This window comes from Nicotiana attenuata, unplaced genomic scaffold (assembly GCF_001879085.1).
Source record: "Nicotiana attenuata strain UT unplaced genomic scaffold, NIATTr2, whole genome shotgun sequence".
NCBI lineage: Eukaryota > Viridiplantae > Streptophyta > Magnoliopsida > Solanales > Solanaceae > Nicotiana > Nicotiana attenuata.
Window position 1 is genome coordinate 31714 of NW_017674249.1, and position 16768 is coordinate 48481.

The window sequence follows — 16768 nt, forward strand, 5'->3', positions numbered from 1 at the left end:
TTTCTTTTTTCTTCTCTTTTCGTCTATTTTCTCCCTCTTTCCTGGGTTACTCCAAAAAATATTAAACTATGCTCCTCCTTAATGTCCACAATATCCACTTTCTTCTCCAGATTCTCTACAAAAAAAAAAAAAATTAAAATTTTTCTTCTTCATCCTAAAATTTCCAGGAAAGTAATCCTTCAGACAAAAAAAAAAGAGCTTTAAGTCCGAACTTTGAAGCATTAAGTTCGAAAAATGAGAAGGAGAAAATCATTTCTATCTGGAATTTATCATAAACATGGATGGTCCCTTTTTGTTCTTTCTTTTATCCTACAAGATCATATCAAAGACAACCTTTTTCCCTTTTCACATTATTAGTGTGGAGTAAAGACGTTAACCAAATATTTTAGGATTCTTGTTCCCTTTTTTTTTTTTTTACAATATTTCAAGATATTTTCTTCATATAATTAGTGGCGAATAAAAGATGTCTATACCAAGCACTCCAAACTTGTGATGCTACAATTTTAAATTGTAAATTGTGACAAGACTAATTTATAATTTCTTAATTTTTGTAAAAGAAAATTCATATTTTTAGTAATAAACATATTATCGTGATTCTTCTATGAACTAAAACAATGGATAAATTACCTATTACAACTGTTCAAACTTCATAGGAAGAATTTCTTATTCTTGAGACAAATATTATGGAAAAAAAACAGATGGCGCCAATTGTGTTCTATCGTCTCTTGAAGGATATCGAGTTGCATCCGCAGTTCTTGTGCAAGGACCAAGTCCTCTTGTTCCTTGGACCTTGATGCTCTCATAATTACCTTCGACGACTATGACACAAGTTGAGAAAAATAAATATAAATCCCGTGATAGAAAAATTAAAAAAACAAATTGAAACTTAAATAGAAAACCTGAAAATCTAACACCAACCAAACATGAAGCTTCAAACCGTCCATGAGCTTTTCCATCTGAGCTTCCATAGTCACTTCCTCTCCTTCAATAATTTCTTTCTATTGTAAAGGCACTGATGGGTCATATCAAATGAGAAACCAACATATTCTCATCTCAATGTACAGTAAAAAATATATTGAGTAGGAAAGTAGATAATTATACCTTAATAGAGGCTTCGCCACCAGAATTTTCATTCATCACAAGAAAATATTGAATAGGAGGAGGTTGCAAGGAAGACTATTGAATCATTCCTTTTTTATTATGGAGGAAAGTTGTAACGGTTGAGAAATTAAAGAAGGTTGTAATTTCCTTCCTTTGCTAAGTCAAAAACGAATTTCTTTTGGTTTTGAAACTGATGTTTTCTCTCTTCCCTTATTCATTATGGAGCTATAATTAAATTCATAATGTTTTTAATAAATGAATTCTTATAATTACAATAATATATCTTATTATTATTATTAGACAAATGAAAAGTAGTGAAAAAGGTCAAAAAAAGGAAAAAAAAGATAAATACAATTATTGGCCAATGAGAGGTGCCAAGTCACCTTTTCTATTCCAACCTATATATATATATATATATATATATATATATATATATATATATATATATATATATATATATATATATATATATAGATTCTCCTTTTTCGTCTCTTTCTCAATATAGAGTTCTTTTCTCTTTCGCTTAAATTTTCATATCTTCTCTATTACTTATTTCTTAAGGGTTTTGTCTCATTTGTTACCGTGTCTTAGTCTCATTATTGAATTTATTCTTTTAATTTTTGAATGTTATTCACTTTTGGTTATCTTTTTAGAATTTTCAGTTTTAGTTATACTGTTAGCCAAAATTATTATGTATCGTGCTCATAACTCAAAATAATATGTGAATTGTAAAGGGAAAGCTCTCTTCTCTCTCTCTCAGCGCACGATAGAGTGCATGTGCTAACGTACGCTGGCCTGCAAATGGGAAGGGAAGGCCGAAGAGAAATGCAACCATGATCCAATTGGTTGAATACACAGGAACGGGCAGTCAAAGTCCGGGAATAGAGATCAGTACAGTCAGAGAAACAGGGAAAACATCAATGGAACAGTGGCCGCCATTGTCAGCCACAAAGGAAGGTATGAAAACTTCACCTGATAAGGTCATTAATAGTGATAAAGCAGATTCTGGAGGTCTGATGAAACATGTGAACCCTAGTGCCAGTAAAGTTGAGACAATTGATATGAATTCTATAACAACTACTGGAGAATTGAGGGTAATTGGGGATACAGGGGCGGCGAATAAAACTCAAGTGAATTTGCCAACTGCTGATGTCGAGACAGGTCAAAAACAGTGGGCAAATTTATTCATGGGATCTAAGCTTGCAGCGAAGGAAATGAATCTAAGTTTTATTGCTCCAACTCTCAAAAATGGTAAGGTAATTGTGGAGCTATGCAAGGAAGAAGTCGAGAAGGAAACTCAGAAGTGGAAACAAGCACTAATTCTGTATGTTGTTGGAGGAGCTCCAACTATAGGAGCCATGGAAAGATATATTGCCTCAACTTGGAACTTCACAGCAAAGCCTAAAGTTTACTTTCACAATGATGGATACTATGTGGTAAGATTTAACTCCATTGAAGATAGGGATGAAGTGTTGTACTCAGGGCCTCACATGTTGAATAATAAACATATCATTATGAAAGTGCGGTCTGCTGACTTTGATTTCAACAAAGAGGTTTTACAGACCATTCCAGTATGGGTCAACTACCCTAATCTGCCTTTGAATTATTGGAACAATAACACTGAGCAGTGGCTTGGGAATTTCCCTATATGCTGATGATTGCACTACCCAAATAGATCGGATTTCTTATGCTAGAGTGTTGGTTGAGATGGATGTTACTAAAGAACTGCCTAGTTCCATTAAGGTAACTGATCCAAAGGGAGTTCATGCAGGAGATAACATATGATTGGGTTCCTGAATTCTTCAACAAAAGTATGCAAGTAGGCCGCAAATGTAGAGCAGAAGATCAGTTAGGACCAAAACCCAAGCCAAAGAATCAGAAGCAGAAGCAGGAATGGCAGCCTAAACTTGTGCCTAAAGTACAAGAAGCACCTATAGTTGATAAAGGGAAACAAAAGATGGCACCTCCTAGAATTGAAGGAAATGCTAGTACTAGTGCACAAAATGCTAGTACTAGTGTAGGAGCAATGAAAGGCGATGAGGAACAAGCATGGCAGACAGTTATAGGAAAATTAGCAGTTAGAAGTAGAAAGAGACAAAAGGTTGATACAGTTAATGTGATCAATGGGTTTAACCTCTTCACAGAGTCCAAGCTGCAATTAACAATAACAAGGCAAATGGAGGAAGGAGCAAGCAGGCATCGAGGCAATACTGGGCAGGATGGGCCTTCACAATCTCTCTTTATACCTGTATGAAGCTGGTAACTTGGATCATAAGGGGACTAAACAAAACGCCTAGACAAAAAGAGGTAAAGTGGTTCATACAAAGTAATAAAGTTCATATGATTGCATTATTAGAGCACAAAATAAAGGAGCAGAAGGCTATGCAAATAACAAGGAAAATCACTCCCGGATGGGCATGGCTAGATAACTATGAATATAGTAGTAGAGGTATAATCTGGTTGCTGTGGGATACAAATGAAATAGACTGTATGGAGCTGGCAAGATCATCTCAACTTATACATGTTTCAGTACATATTAGGAGGTTGAATATGAGATTCACATTTACATATGTTTATGAGCTACATAGCTTGGAGGATAGAAGAAGTTTATGGAGTGAACTGACAAACCTACAATCCATGCAACAAGGTCCATGGTTGATAATGGGTGACTATAATGCCATCAGATCAGGTGAAGAGAGACCAATTGGTAACCCTGTACAAGAAATAGAAATTAGAGATTTTAATGAGTTCATTGAAGACACTGGCTTAATAGAAATGAAAACTAGTGGAAGAAACTTTACATGAACTAATGGGCACACTTATAGCAGAATTGATAGAGCTTTGATTAATGGTGAGTGGATGCTGGCCATGCCACACCTAGAAGTATGGGTTATTGATCCACATTGCTTTGATCACTCCCCACTGAGCATAACACTGGAAGAGGATGAAGATTACACTCCTAAGCCATTCAAATTTCTAAATCACTTAACAGAGCATAAAGACTTTATGACTCTAGTAAGTGAAGCATGGGAGAGGCCAAATGAACAGAACAATATGAAGAATACATGGCAAAAATTGAAAAGAGTGAAGCACTATAAAGAATTTAAATAATGTTGAATATAATGCAATTGGCAATCGAATCAAAATGTGCAGACAAAAACTAAGTGACATGCAAGAACAAATGAAGGATCCTGGGCAATCAGAGGCTATGGTAGCAGCAGAGAAAGACATGAAATTACAATTGGAGAAATGGTTAGGGGTGGAGGAAAGTATTATGAAACAGAAATCAAGAGTAAAGTGGTTGAAGCTAGGAGATGCTAATACAACATACTTCTTTGCAAACATGAAGAGCAGATACGCTCCGAACAAAATTAGGAGATTAGTAAAGGGCAATGGGGATACAGTACAAACAAAGCAAGGAAATGAGGAGGAAGTGACAGGGTTCTACCAGCAATTATTAGGATCCTCAGCTGCAGAACTGCCTGCTATTAATCCATTAGTAATGAGAGATGTCCCATTGGTGAATAGAGTATAACAATTGCAACTGGTGGCAGAGGTATCTAAAGAGGAAATATACTATGTGTGAGCACGTGATTTTTGCCTCGCATGATTTACTCCTACAGAACTCATAGATTTAGGATTTTTCTTTTTATTATTTAATTTTTAGGAATTAATTGAATAATTTCTATGTTTATTTGCATTTCTGTGTGCATTTTTAATTTAACATAAATTCATAAGAAAATACAAAAATATGCACTGCATTTGCATTTAGGATCTAATTTTACCTATTTTTAGATTAAGTAGTAATTAGGACTTTACAAAAATACAAAAAATCACAAAAATTGAATTATTTTTGCTTTGTTTAATTTTTAGCTTCGAATTTTGTGAATTTCCTTTAAATTGGTATTTTATTAATAGTGTTGATTGTTAATTAGAGCTTAGTATGATTTGGTAGGATAATTTAGTTTTAGAATTAATTTAGGGTTTTTAGTTTTGAAAAGAAAAGAAAAGAAAAAGAAAAGGAAAAGGAATTTTGGTAATTTAAATAAAATAAAGAAGAGAACAAGGCATATTTGGGCCAGCCCAGTCCATTGCCCCTGAAATACCCGGCCCAATCACACCCCAACCCGGTCCAGTCCCTTCCCCTTACCCAAAACGACGTTGTTTCGTCTAAGATGATCAGGACCGTCGAGGTAAGGAGATCCAACGGCCCTGAAGTGGTCTCTAATAGGTATTTAACTGTCCAAACGAACCCTACCCCCCTCAGAACCCCCTACCCCCTCGTCTCTCTCACCTCTCACGAGACCAGCTAAGCCCCGCCTTCTACTGCCGCCTGCCGCCAGCAAGAAATCGCATACGGCGGCGGCCGGCGTCCAATGACCCCCAAAATCACACCAGTTCTCCCTCTCCTCCTCTGCATGCCCATGACACCAATATCCCCTTTCGAATCCCACCGGAACCCTCCAAAATCCCCAAACCCTAGGGCGCCGCCATGGATTCCTCCGCCGTGTCCGGTGGCGTCACCACCTAATCGCTCCCAAATTAACACCCTGAAACCCCCACGCCTCCCTCATGATAAATCCCATATCAGTTCCCCTCGAATACCCCTGAAACCTCTCGAATTTGAATTTGAAAAGACGAACTCTAAATCCTAAAATCCAAATCGTCAAGTGTTCGAAGATTTGAGGTCGAAATTGGCTTCAGTTGTGTGTTTTCGCTTGAGAATACACAATTGAGGCCCATTTCGGTCAAAAGTCGAAGGTTCGAAGTTTTTCAAAGCTAGGGTCTGATTGCTTCTTAGGTATGCCCATTGTTCTTTCTCTTTCAGTCAGTTTTCTTTGTTTTTCATTTTGTTTCGTTTAGGGTATCAGTCTTCTTCCTCTCACTTCTTCTGTGTTACTAGTTATTTTTTTATATAATCGCTTCTGCCCGTACATTTTCAATGCATGTTTGTTTTAATATTTTGGTCAACTTTGTCTCCTATTAATTCATAATAGTCAGCACAGGATTAATTGTTTATTGGTGTTACTGTCACTTAGTCTTGTTGGGTTTTTGGATCAGAATTTGAGTTTATAAATGTTCATTTGGATTGACTTTGAACCAGCCTTGGGCTCATTAAGTCATTTATGACCCAATTCAAGATGCCCGCTTGCTCTGAGCCCAAGTTTGTTTAGTTAGCAAGGTAAATAGTGAGGGTTTAAGGGGTAGATTAGGATGTTTAGGTTAGGGAATCTTGCAGTAACAGAATAGGAAGCCCCTAGAAGCTTCTAGTGTGGGGTTTGAATTGCAATTTCTGGTTTTGATAATATTAACTTGGGAAACAAGTCAAGATTTTAGGGACTTTTAAGCTAATAACAGAAATTAAGGGGGGGGGGGGGGGGGGGCTAAAATGCAAAAATCAAACCTTAAGGGCTGCCCTAATGGCTTGCCTATAAAGACATTATTGCCTTGCCTTAGAGGGGAGGATTTTGGAGAATCGGATTTTCAAGAGCTAAATTGATAGAAAATCAGAAAATCAAAGGCGGCTGCAGAATTTTAGGAGAACAACACTGTTTCATTGAGTTCCTTTGGCATTTTCCAAAGTTTTTCCATGTACTGAGGCAATTTCTGGTTAGCTGGTGTTAAAATGGGTTAAAATCAAATTTGGTTTGAGGTCTGCTGGTCCATTGAGTGCCTGAAATTAGTGTTTGCGTCATTATATCTCATCTGCTGGGTTTAAACTGGTCCGCTGGTTCATTTTCTGATTGTTGGGCTCTACAACTTTGTTGTTGTTGATCTCTGCTGTTAACTACTGCTGATCCCCCTTTGTTTCTTTGTTTCTTCAATCTCAGGTACACAACTCTGTAACCCTGCTGATTGTGTAATGGAAATTGAAGAATGAAATGGAAAAATAGAAGTTTAAAGCCTAGCCTCAGCTCTTCAATTCATAGTTTTATTTCTTTTGTCCTTCTGAATTTCTTTGTTCTGATTCGGTGTATGACTAAGTCTGATTTTGAATTGTTGTGCAAACTTGGTGTATAGCTGGTGTAACAAAGCCAGTAGTTATATCCTGCATGATTAGATAGTGTTAACTGTGTTGGATCTCCCCTAGTTATATATTTAATTTAGGACTGTCATGAAGACTTTATTAATATTTTGTCTAGATGAATTAGGGATTAAACGTTGGTAATGAACGAGATGAAGTAGATTGTGCTCTCAGTTCCTGCGATACTTTTGATTAAGCCCTCTGTGAACTCAATAAGGCTTTTGCATTGGTTTTATTATTTTTGAGATATTCAATCTTTAAGTATAAGAGCATGAATGCTTCATAAATCTAATTTTAGTTGTTAGCTTGGAAGAAGAGTTAAAATAAGTGACAGATAAATCTTGGTATACTTTGTCGTGAAATTTGCAACATATCTCCAATAGACACATAGGTTCAGAATGGCTATTTTGTTTTATGTCAAGTTATTTAGGCTCGTAAAGCTACAATATGAAGCATTTCCGAGTCGATAATCTTCAGCATGGGGTCGTTTTCTCCTTAATGTTTTGATTGATTCAATAATAAAATGACATTCATGAGGTATTAGGCTCAAGGTGCAAGTTAATTTCATTATTGATTTTGTCCAGCATGCATAACCTAATTGCAGTAAGTTTTCTGTTGATAAATTGTCAAAAGAAAAGCAACCGGGCTGCGCAAATGGCCCAGGCCCCTTGTTGATTCGCCTGCGTTTCTGGGCTTCAATTTTAGCCCCAAATTCCCTCAGCACCTCAGTGTTTCTAGGCTTGGTGCAAACCTGGAATTTGCCCAGCATGCCTTTAAGTAATCCATTTGTTGTAGAAATTTTTCTTCAGTTGAGGCTTTGTTTAAGATGGGTTAGAGTTGCTACACTAGTTAACTAATAATTATGGCCCTCGTGTTATTTTTATAACCTAGATATTAAAAATGACTAATATTTCGTAGAATATCCTTTAGGGCCGTTTTTAAAATACAATTGTGATTGTGTATACGTTCGCATAACATGATTACAATTTTAAAAAAAAAAACCGGAGTATGCCTTCGCGCAATTTTGGTCAAACTTTTCTTAATAATAATAAAGCGTTGTTAATTGTGGATACGATCGCGTGACATGATTTTTGACGCGCCAAACAAATGGGTATACGTACGCGTAACCCGTTTCAAGATAATTTTTAAAATTAAAAGCGGTGAAAAAGGCAAAAGCACATAGGTTCTAAACTAAGTAACTAGACAGTTTAATAAGCCAAGTATAATCAAAGCGACCGTGCTAGAACCACGGAACTCGGGAATGCCTAACACCTTCTCCCGGGTTAACAGAATTCCTTACCCGGATTTCTGGTTCGCGGACTGTAATACAGAGTCAATCCTTCTCCTCGATTCGGGATTTGAAACTGGTGACTTGGGACACCATAAATCTCCCAAGTGACGACTCTGAATCTTTTGATAATATAATCCCGTTTCAATTGTCACTTCAAGTTGGAAATAACTCCCTTTATTATACTCTTCCGGGGGTGTAGTAAAAAAGGAGGTGTGACAGCTCTGGCGACTCTGCTGGGGACAAGAATCCAAAATCTTTGGTTCAGGGTTCAAGAATTCGAGCTTGTTTCTTGATTTTTACTTGGCTTTATTTATTGTTCATATTACTGTATTTTGTGAACCTCTGTGCTAAATGCTATCTGTTTACCGCTTTAATATTGTTGAATTGTATATAATTGTCTTCTTACGCCACCCCTTCTGAGTCTTCTAAAAATGGTGCATACGTCCGCGTAGCCCGCTTTTTCTGTAGAAATTATACCAAATAGAGCGAGGCTGGGCAAGCGACAAGGCCGGGCAGGCTTTAGTGCTCCCGGTAAGTCGCCCCCTCCTCGGCCCCAATTGTCCGCTCGGGTACCCCAAGTCTAGACCAAAACCCCAGGATTTAAACCTAGAAAAACACAGCTTCATGCCGGATCCCTAGTAGGAGCGCTTGTTTGCATCACGTGCATTTGACTTAGGGGACTCAACACAGGGGTTGGGTCCGTCTAGGACAGGTGTACCCAAAATAACAGACCATCTTGATGCATCCTATGTGCTACATGTTGCATTTATTCAAGGGTAAAAGGGTCATTTGGCGGACCAAGGATAGCTGAGGGCAAATGCAAAAAAAAAATAGTGAAAATGAAAAAAAAAGAGTGAAGTGTGAAGATAAAGCGAGTGGGGCCCAATTATGTTTTCTGTCACATTTTTGTTAAGGAAGAGAGGAAAAAAAAAAAGAAAAATTCAAAATTCAAAAAGATTTTGCACTTTTGCATCATTTTTCAAAAAATCAAAAAAATCAAAAAAAAAAAAGAAAGAAAATCCAAAAAGATTTTGCATGTTTCATCATTTTTCAAGGAAAAGCAAAAAATATGTTTTCTCTAAATTATTTATTTTTTTAATTCTTAACAGTATCCAATCTGCCCGAACTACGCGAACCCGATTCTCGTCTCTCAGGGCGGGATACATATGCAACCCACATAAGGTCCGGTCTTCCTAGTAAATCTTAGGTTCTTGGCTTTGCGGAGTCTTAGCCAAATTTTGTACTTCTAGCCACCTTTTGGCCAAATAAGCCATTTTGCAAAAATAGCCTCAATCATGTCTTGCATGTGTTTAATAGGGAGTGTTATTATCTCACCTAGTGTTGGTTTAAGTTTTTTCATACAGGTGTGGATCTACTTACCGAAGTTTGAGCGTGACAGATATCCCAGGATCACTGCATTGAGGAGTTGCTTAAGGAGATTTGTTTTATTTTTATGTTTTGAGTCTGTTCTTCATTTTATGTCGTCTTTTACTTTCTAGTTTTGTACAGCAATGTCAAGTCTTTGTTATTGTATTTTCTGCTTTATATTTGAAAAAATGTGCTGTAACTCAAAAATCCAAAAAAGATGTTGCATTGTATATTCCCGTTATAAGTTTTCTTTAGAGTACTAATTCTAGAAATGAAAAAAAAAAATTCCTTTAGGCAATTAATATCTAGGACTTAAAATAAATTGTTTTTATGTTTTCTTTAGTATATTAGGACCAAAATTCAAAAAAAAAAAGAATTTTCTTTTTGTACTTCTTTAAAAGCTTTCTTTAAGGCGTTAATTCCAAAATTCAAAAAGATTTTCTTTTGAGGTGTTTCTTTGAAAAATTAGTGAAAAATGAAAAAAAAAAATTCTTTTTATTTTCATTAGAACTTTAGGATATTGTACATAGAAGAAAAATGACAACATACTTTATCTTTGGTTTATTTTCAGAGTTTCTCTTTTAGGCAATCGAAATTGAAATCCAAAAATATTTTTTTTATTGTTTGTTTCGAAATCTTGCGTTAGGATATCAAATGAAAATTCAAAACATTTCTCTGTGGCTTTTTCTTTAGATTTTCTTCCTAAACAAAAATAATCAAAAAATATTTTTCTCTTCTAGGATTTTTCCTTAGTAGATTATTTGTTTCAAAAGGAAAAGAAAACATGCCCGTTAAGCTTGAGTTTAGAACAGGTCATAGAATATTAAGTCTAGAAAATTCAAAAAGGGGATTTGCTTTTTTGTTTCTCTTTTCTCATCAGAGTAGTCATTAAGGTAAAAAGGAAAAAAAAAAGGAGGAAAAGAAAAAAGAATGTCAGTTTGTTTACTTTATTCTCGATCTTCCAGAACTACGTAAAGATCTGATTCATGCGGGGTCATGATACGTAGGCAACCTACATAGGGTTCGATCGAATCATTTTTTTTATTAAAAGAAAAAGAAAAGAAAAGAAAAAAGAGAATCAAGGAAAAAAGAGAGAGAGAGAGAAAAAGAAAGAAAAGTTGGTGAAATTGGGGGAGGTGAGAAATAAGAAGGAAGAAAAAGAGCGATAATCAGAAAGAAAAAGAGGAAGGAAAATGAGCAAGCAAGTGCTAGAAAAGCAGAGAAAAGAGAGGTTGAAATGAACAAATTGGGATGATGCCAACTGACCTTTGTACCCTCGAAGTCATTTTAGAACCAATAACTGTGGGTAGGTGCATTGCACGTAAAGTGAGATTATCTTATGTTAAATGCCCTAAAGCTAACGTGATGGCTTCATTTTGTTATATTCATAGCAGAAGGGTGGTTGGTTTGTGGTTTTTTTAAAGTGGTAACTCTTCTCTACAACACAACGACAAAAGGCAATGGCAGACAATAACAGAACTGGGTTTGTTGATACGGGTGCTCGAAAGCAGTTGGTTGAACAGGACAATGGGTTGGTGGAAGAGGTAAAGATGTTAAGACAACACATGGCAGACATGTATCAGGCATGGATGACTGGGAAGGCACCACCCCCTCCACCACCTAGCTTCTTAGATGCTACCCTTACCCAAACTCCGGACACAGTGCCAGATGATCCCCCATACTCTCCAGATCCACCCGCTTATCATGGCTTTCCCAATCACCCGAGTAGCTCCATTACTCATATTCCAATTACCTTGCCCAAAAATTGCCCTCCTGTCTTATCCACTATCCCCAACAAACTCAAAGCTCACGATGCTTAATATTACCCCGTAGAGGTTGCCCACAAGGTTCCTGACTCATACAAGAAGAGCCCTCAGGATGAGCTTCATACTGAAAATGAAAAGTTCATAGGAAGAGAAGGGCGAGATAGGGTACCTGGGAGGCTGAAAGGCATAGAACAGTCCTTAAGGGACAAGCAAGGAATGGGAGGCCATGGTAATATGTCTTGCAAAGAACTATCTGCGTCCCCTGACGTTCGCCTGCCCGTGCCAAAATTTAACTTGTATGATGGGTGTGGAGATCCGGTAGCCCTCCTGAGGATCTATTGCAATGAAATGAGAATTGTTGGAGAGAAAGATGACTTGATGATGGCATATTTCAGTGAGAGCCTGACTGGGGTGGCTTTGGACTGGCATACTCGTCAAGATGTTGGTAAGTGGCATACATTGGGTGACCTGGCTCAAGATTTTGTGCGGCGCTTTCAATACAAATCAGGCATTACCCCAGACCGCTCCTCCCTATATAAAATGGAAAAGAAGCCGGAGGAAAGCTTTAGGGAGTTCGGGCTCAGATGGAGGAAGCAAGCGGCTCGAGTCAGTACCCCGATTGGTGAAGAAGAAATGGTTGAGCTTTTCCTACAAGCCCAGGGGCCCACCTACTTCAGTCATCTGATCCCGGCCTTGGGAAAGCCTTTCAATGATGTGTTAAAAATGGGGGAGCTATTAGAAGAAGGAATCAAGACAGGCAAAATCATGAGTTGTTCGAAAGACATTCAGAACATCCCAGTAAACTTGGGTGGAAGAAAGAGAAACAGAAAAGATGATCCGATGGGCTTTCCTGATCAACACTTCCAGCCTCGACATCATCCACGTGGATATCCTTGTGCACTAGATGACCCTCCCCAATGCTACTTCTCTCCACAGAAATCCCAAAGTCGTACATTGCTTTCCCGGCACCCAGCTCCACAAAATTCTTATCTACCCCCACGAGCCCACCAAAAACCCCCTGGATCAGGATTCCGGCCCAATCAAGCACTTAAGAATGAGAGGTTGCGGAAGAAGAAAGCCTACACTCCATTGGAAGAGTCATATGCCAATCTGTTCCAGAGGCTAAGGAATTCGGACATGTTGAAGCCGATCCAGATAAAAACGCCAAACCCTCTTCCAAAGAAGTTTGATTTTTCTCAAAGGTGCGCATATTGCTCAGATGCCCCCGGGCATGACATAGAGAAGTGTTGGAATCTGAAGAATGCGATTCAGAAGCTTATTGATGCAGGCGACATTGTCGTGCAAAATCCAGATGCAGCAAACACTAGCCAAAGTCCATCACCTGTGCATAATGAGACGCATATGGGGGGTATGATTTATTTTGAAAAAGAATGTGAGAACTTTTCTGGGAGCCTCGGAGGTTCAGGTGCTACTAAGCTTTCAACGCTATCAGAGGTTGATCTTAACGAGCCGACAAAAGGAACCCAAAAGCAACTTGTTAAGAACAATGTGATGAAGACTTGTGAAGTTCCTAGTATTGTTGATGCTGAATTCAGTGGCTAAGATACCGTGCTTGGTAATTGGGAAGACGCCCATTTATTGGTCAGCCGGAGTGGAGTTTTGGTGGTTTATTTTGTTGTCATTTCTGTTGTCCGGGTTATTTCAGGGTTGTAGTCTGGATATTGTCTTGTGACTCAAACCCTTCTATCCTTTTCATTTTGCCTTGTTTGTTTAGTCGTAGTAGCGTTTAAGTGTTGTCTAGGTTTGTTCCAGGGTTGTACCCCAGTTTGTTTTACTTGCTTTATTACTCGAAACGTTTCACCGCCTGTCTAATGCAATTTCCTGTCTTTTGTTGTTTTCTTTGTTTAGTTCTCTTCTATCCTTCCATTTTGTCTTTTGTCTAAATGCTGGTTCTAGTGACATGACATGCTTAAAAATTCTAGGCCTGGTCTTAAAATGAGTTCACTCATGAAGAAATGAAATAATTCTTAAGATGATAGGGACATTTGAGGGAAATAAGTACAAATTTGGACGCTTTGAGATCATTTGAAGCCCGAACCATGTGAAACTGGGGCAGATAGAACATAGAGAAACCCTATTGAAATGCATCATGCCGCATCAGGTTGAAGCCAAAGGCAAGTTTGCCCAATTGTCAGGGGCCGTTCATGGTAAGGAAAGTGAGAGTGTTGTCCAATGGTGCTTTGTATTCAACAGATATAGGAGGCAAATGTGCGGATATGGTTATCAAGTCTGATACAATCAAGATGTTACAAATGTTTTCCTTGGTTTGTTTAATTGTGTTGTTTGTACTTGGCATGTTTTGAAGATTGGAATGACGAAGGCATTTTGTTCTATTATCTAAACACTTTATCCTTTGTTACCCCTTTGAGCCTTATTTATTTTCTTTCATACCCCTCTTTTAGAATTAGTAGCGAAGTTCAGAAACACAAGCGCAAAAGATAAGTAAAGGAAAAAGTGAAAGGAGAAAAGGAAAAAAAAAGAGAAAAAAAAGAGGAGAAAAAGAGAAGAAAACAACAACAAAAGAAAAACAAGAAAAGGAGAAAAAAAAAGAAAAAAGAAACAACAAAAGAAGAAAAAAAAGAAAAAGAGAAAAGAAAAGAAAAAGAAAAATAGCAACAACAAAAGTAGTCTCATGAACTACGTTCGACCTAATTCCTTTTAAGGATACGTAGGCAGCCTAACGGTTCGGTCTCATCAAAATAAAAATCCAAAAATCCCAAAGAAAAGAAACTGGGGCAGAAGTTGTGGTTGTGCAAGAGATTTGATTCCGAAAGTTGTAATTTTAACACATTTGAATGGTTTTGAGCCTTTTATACCCTTTCTTTCTAACCCCGTCCAAAAGCCCACGTTACGGTCCAAAGAAAGACTTTCTGATCAGTCTTCGAGAAATGCCAAGTCGAGCAAATAGAGGTGATTCATATCAGGGGCAACACTCCGGTCCAAGCAGAAAAAATAAGGAAAATGAGAGAGTCTTATTGGTGAAAACCCTCATGGGCACCGTAAGGTGACGGGAGCTGAGAGAAACAAAAATGAGAGAGTCTTAATGGTGGAAACCTTCACGGGCACCTTGAGGCGACTGTAAGTTGAGAAAAAGAACAAAATGAGAGAGGCTTGATGGTGAAAACCCTTCGGGCACTACAGGTCAAATAAGGATTGAGGATCATATGGGAAATCACCAGACGAAGATTGTGAAAGTTGACTAACGACAGAGCATCGAAGCCCAGTTTCATGGTTGAAGGATAACAAGAGTTGGACATCAAACTTGCTTAACAGAATAGGCCACAGGTGCATGTCATGGTCATTAGCGTTGGTATCCACATCCGATAGGTTTCTACTTTGTAGCTTTCTTGTTAGGAATCATCTCTTTCCATTGTCCTCTACTCTGTTCCTTGTGTCTTGTTTACTTCCTCTTCCTAAGTCTGTTTGGTCAGAACAAGTGAGAAATGACTTTAAAATTTGCCACCAGCTTTCCAATTGCACAAAACGGGATCTGGCTAGCACATCAAAGCGTCATAAGTCAGGAAAGAACAGCAAGCACACTAAGTTGGTAACAGTCAACATGCTTTGGGATCCTTGTGAAATACAAAGTCTTGGTATATATCAATTCATGAACAATGCAACAGATGAAGGGTTAGGGTGAACAGATCAAAGGTGTTTCCTGTGATAAGATAGACAAAAGGGTGGTAAACCAGTGACGAGCAAGACCTTCCAAGCAGAAATCAAAGTTATCATGGCAAATGAGGGAGCCGTAGACCTCAAGGACAGGACCAGTGGTTTAGAAAGAACAACATATGCAATGAAGGGGTGACAAGTGTCGTGCTTTGGGGTTCATGTGAGATACAAAGGGTGGTAAATGTCAGGTCATGAGCAATGCAACAAATAGAAGGTATATAGTTTGAACGGAGAAGAGGTATATTCTGTGTTAAGGGTGACAAAGGAAGTGGTTGGTCAAGAAACGAGCCAGGTCTTCGAACGGAAATTAGTTATCATGACAAGTGAAGGAGCAACAGACCTTAAGGTCGAGGCCAGTGGTTAAGTCAAGAAAGAACAACATACACACGGAGTGGGGGCAATGGACGTGCTTTGGGATTCATGTGAGACATAAAGGTTGGGGAGATGCCAGTTCATGCAATGCAACAAATAGAGGATATTGGATCTGAACGGAGAAAAGGTATTTTATGTGATGAGGACGACAGAAAAAGGGGTTAGTCCATAAACAAGCAAGGTCTTCGAGTGTTCATCATGGGAAGTGAAGGAGCAATCTCCCTCGAAGTTCAAGGCCACAAACCAACCACCGCATTTTAAAATGACAAGATTTTTCTTTGATTGAGACAGGGGCAGAAAATTTTGTTTGTTTCGGAGAAACTCTCCGTAGGGGAAAGACAAGCACCAAAACTGGTTTGACCGTAAACTCTCAGGACCTTCCTGGAAAATGTGGCTTAATTAAATTTCAAAACAATCATGAGTAGCTTAATTTAGCATAAATATACCCCAAAGGAATATAAGTTGGTTTCAAAGTTTGCATGTTTAAGATAGGATTCAATTAGGAATTTTTAGGACCTTCCTGGATAATAAGATTCAGTTTAAGACCCTTTTAGATAACAAGACTTAGCGGAAGTAATACCTTTAGAAGATACAGCTTAGATCTATAATTGACGTTTAATTAAGAGTTGTCAGGACCTCCTTGGATAATAGGACTTAGTTTTCAAATTCTTAATAATAGTTGGTAGAATGATTCAGTCACCCATGTGCCCAGCTACCAAACTGGGGCAGAAAAGTTTCTTTGTTTTTGTCTATTTTGTTGAAGTCAGGAGCCCGCCTGGAGAGCAAGGAATACATTTCAAGTTTTAACAGTCAGGAGCCCGCCTGAAGAATGGAGGAATACATTTCAAGTCAGCAGTCAGGAGCTCGCCTGAAGAACAAAGGAATACATTTCAAGTCAGCAATCAGGAGCCCGCCTGAAGAACAGAGGAATACATTCAAGTTTTAGCAGTCAGGAGCCCGCCTGGAGAGCAGGGAATACATTTCAAGTCAGCAGTCAGGAGCCCGCCTGAAGAACAGAGGAATACATTTCAAGTCAGCAGTCAGGAGCCCGCCTGGAGAGCAGGGAATACATTCAAGTTTTAGCAGTCAGGAGCCCGCCTGAAGAATAGAGGAATACATTTCAAGTCAGCAGTCAGGAGCCCGCCTGAAGAA

At 38.3% G+C, this 16768-nt stretch overlaps 1 long non-coding RNA gene across 2 annotated transcripts; it reads right to left on the reverse strand.

Annotated features, from left to right (window-relative positions):
* Positions 1-669: 669 nt before the first annotated feature.
* On the reverse strand, positions 670-1159 carry LOC109218283. 2 transcript variants are annotated; one of them, XR_002066741.1, is made up of 3 exons: positions 1102-1159; positions 919-1012; positions 670-818 (listed from the first exon to the last, which is right to left on the reverse strand). It is a non-coding gene; the product is annotated as an uncharacterized LOC109218283 (long non-coding RNA). The 2 variants fall into 2 exon arrangements; XR_002066740.1 differs by having other exon boundaries at positions 900-1012.
* Between the last annotated feature and the right edge of the window lie 15609 nt (positions 1160-16768).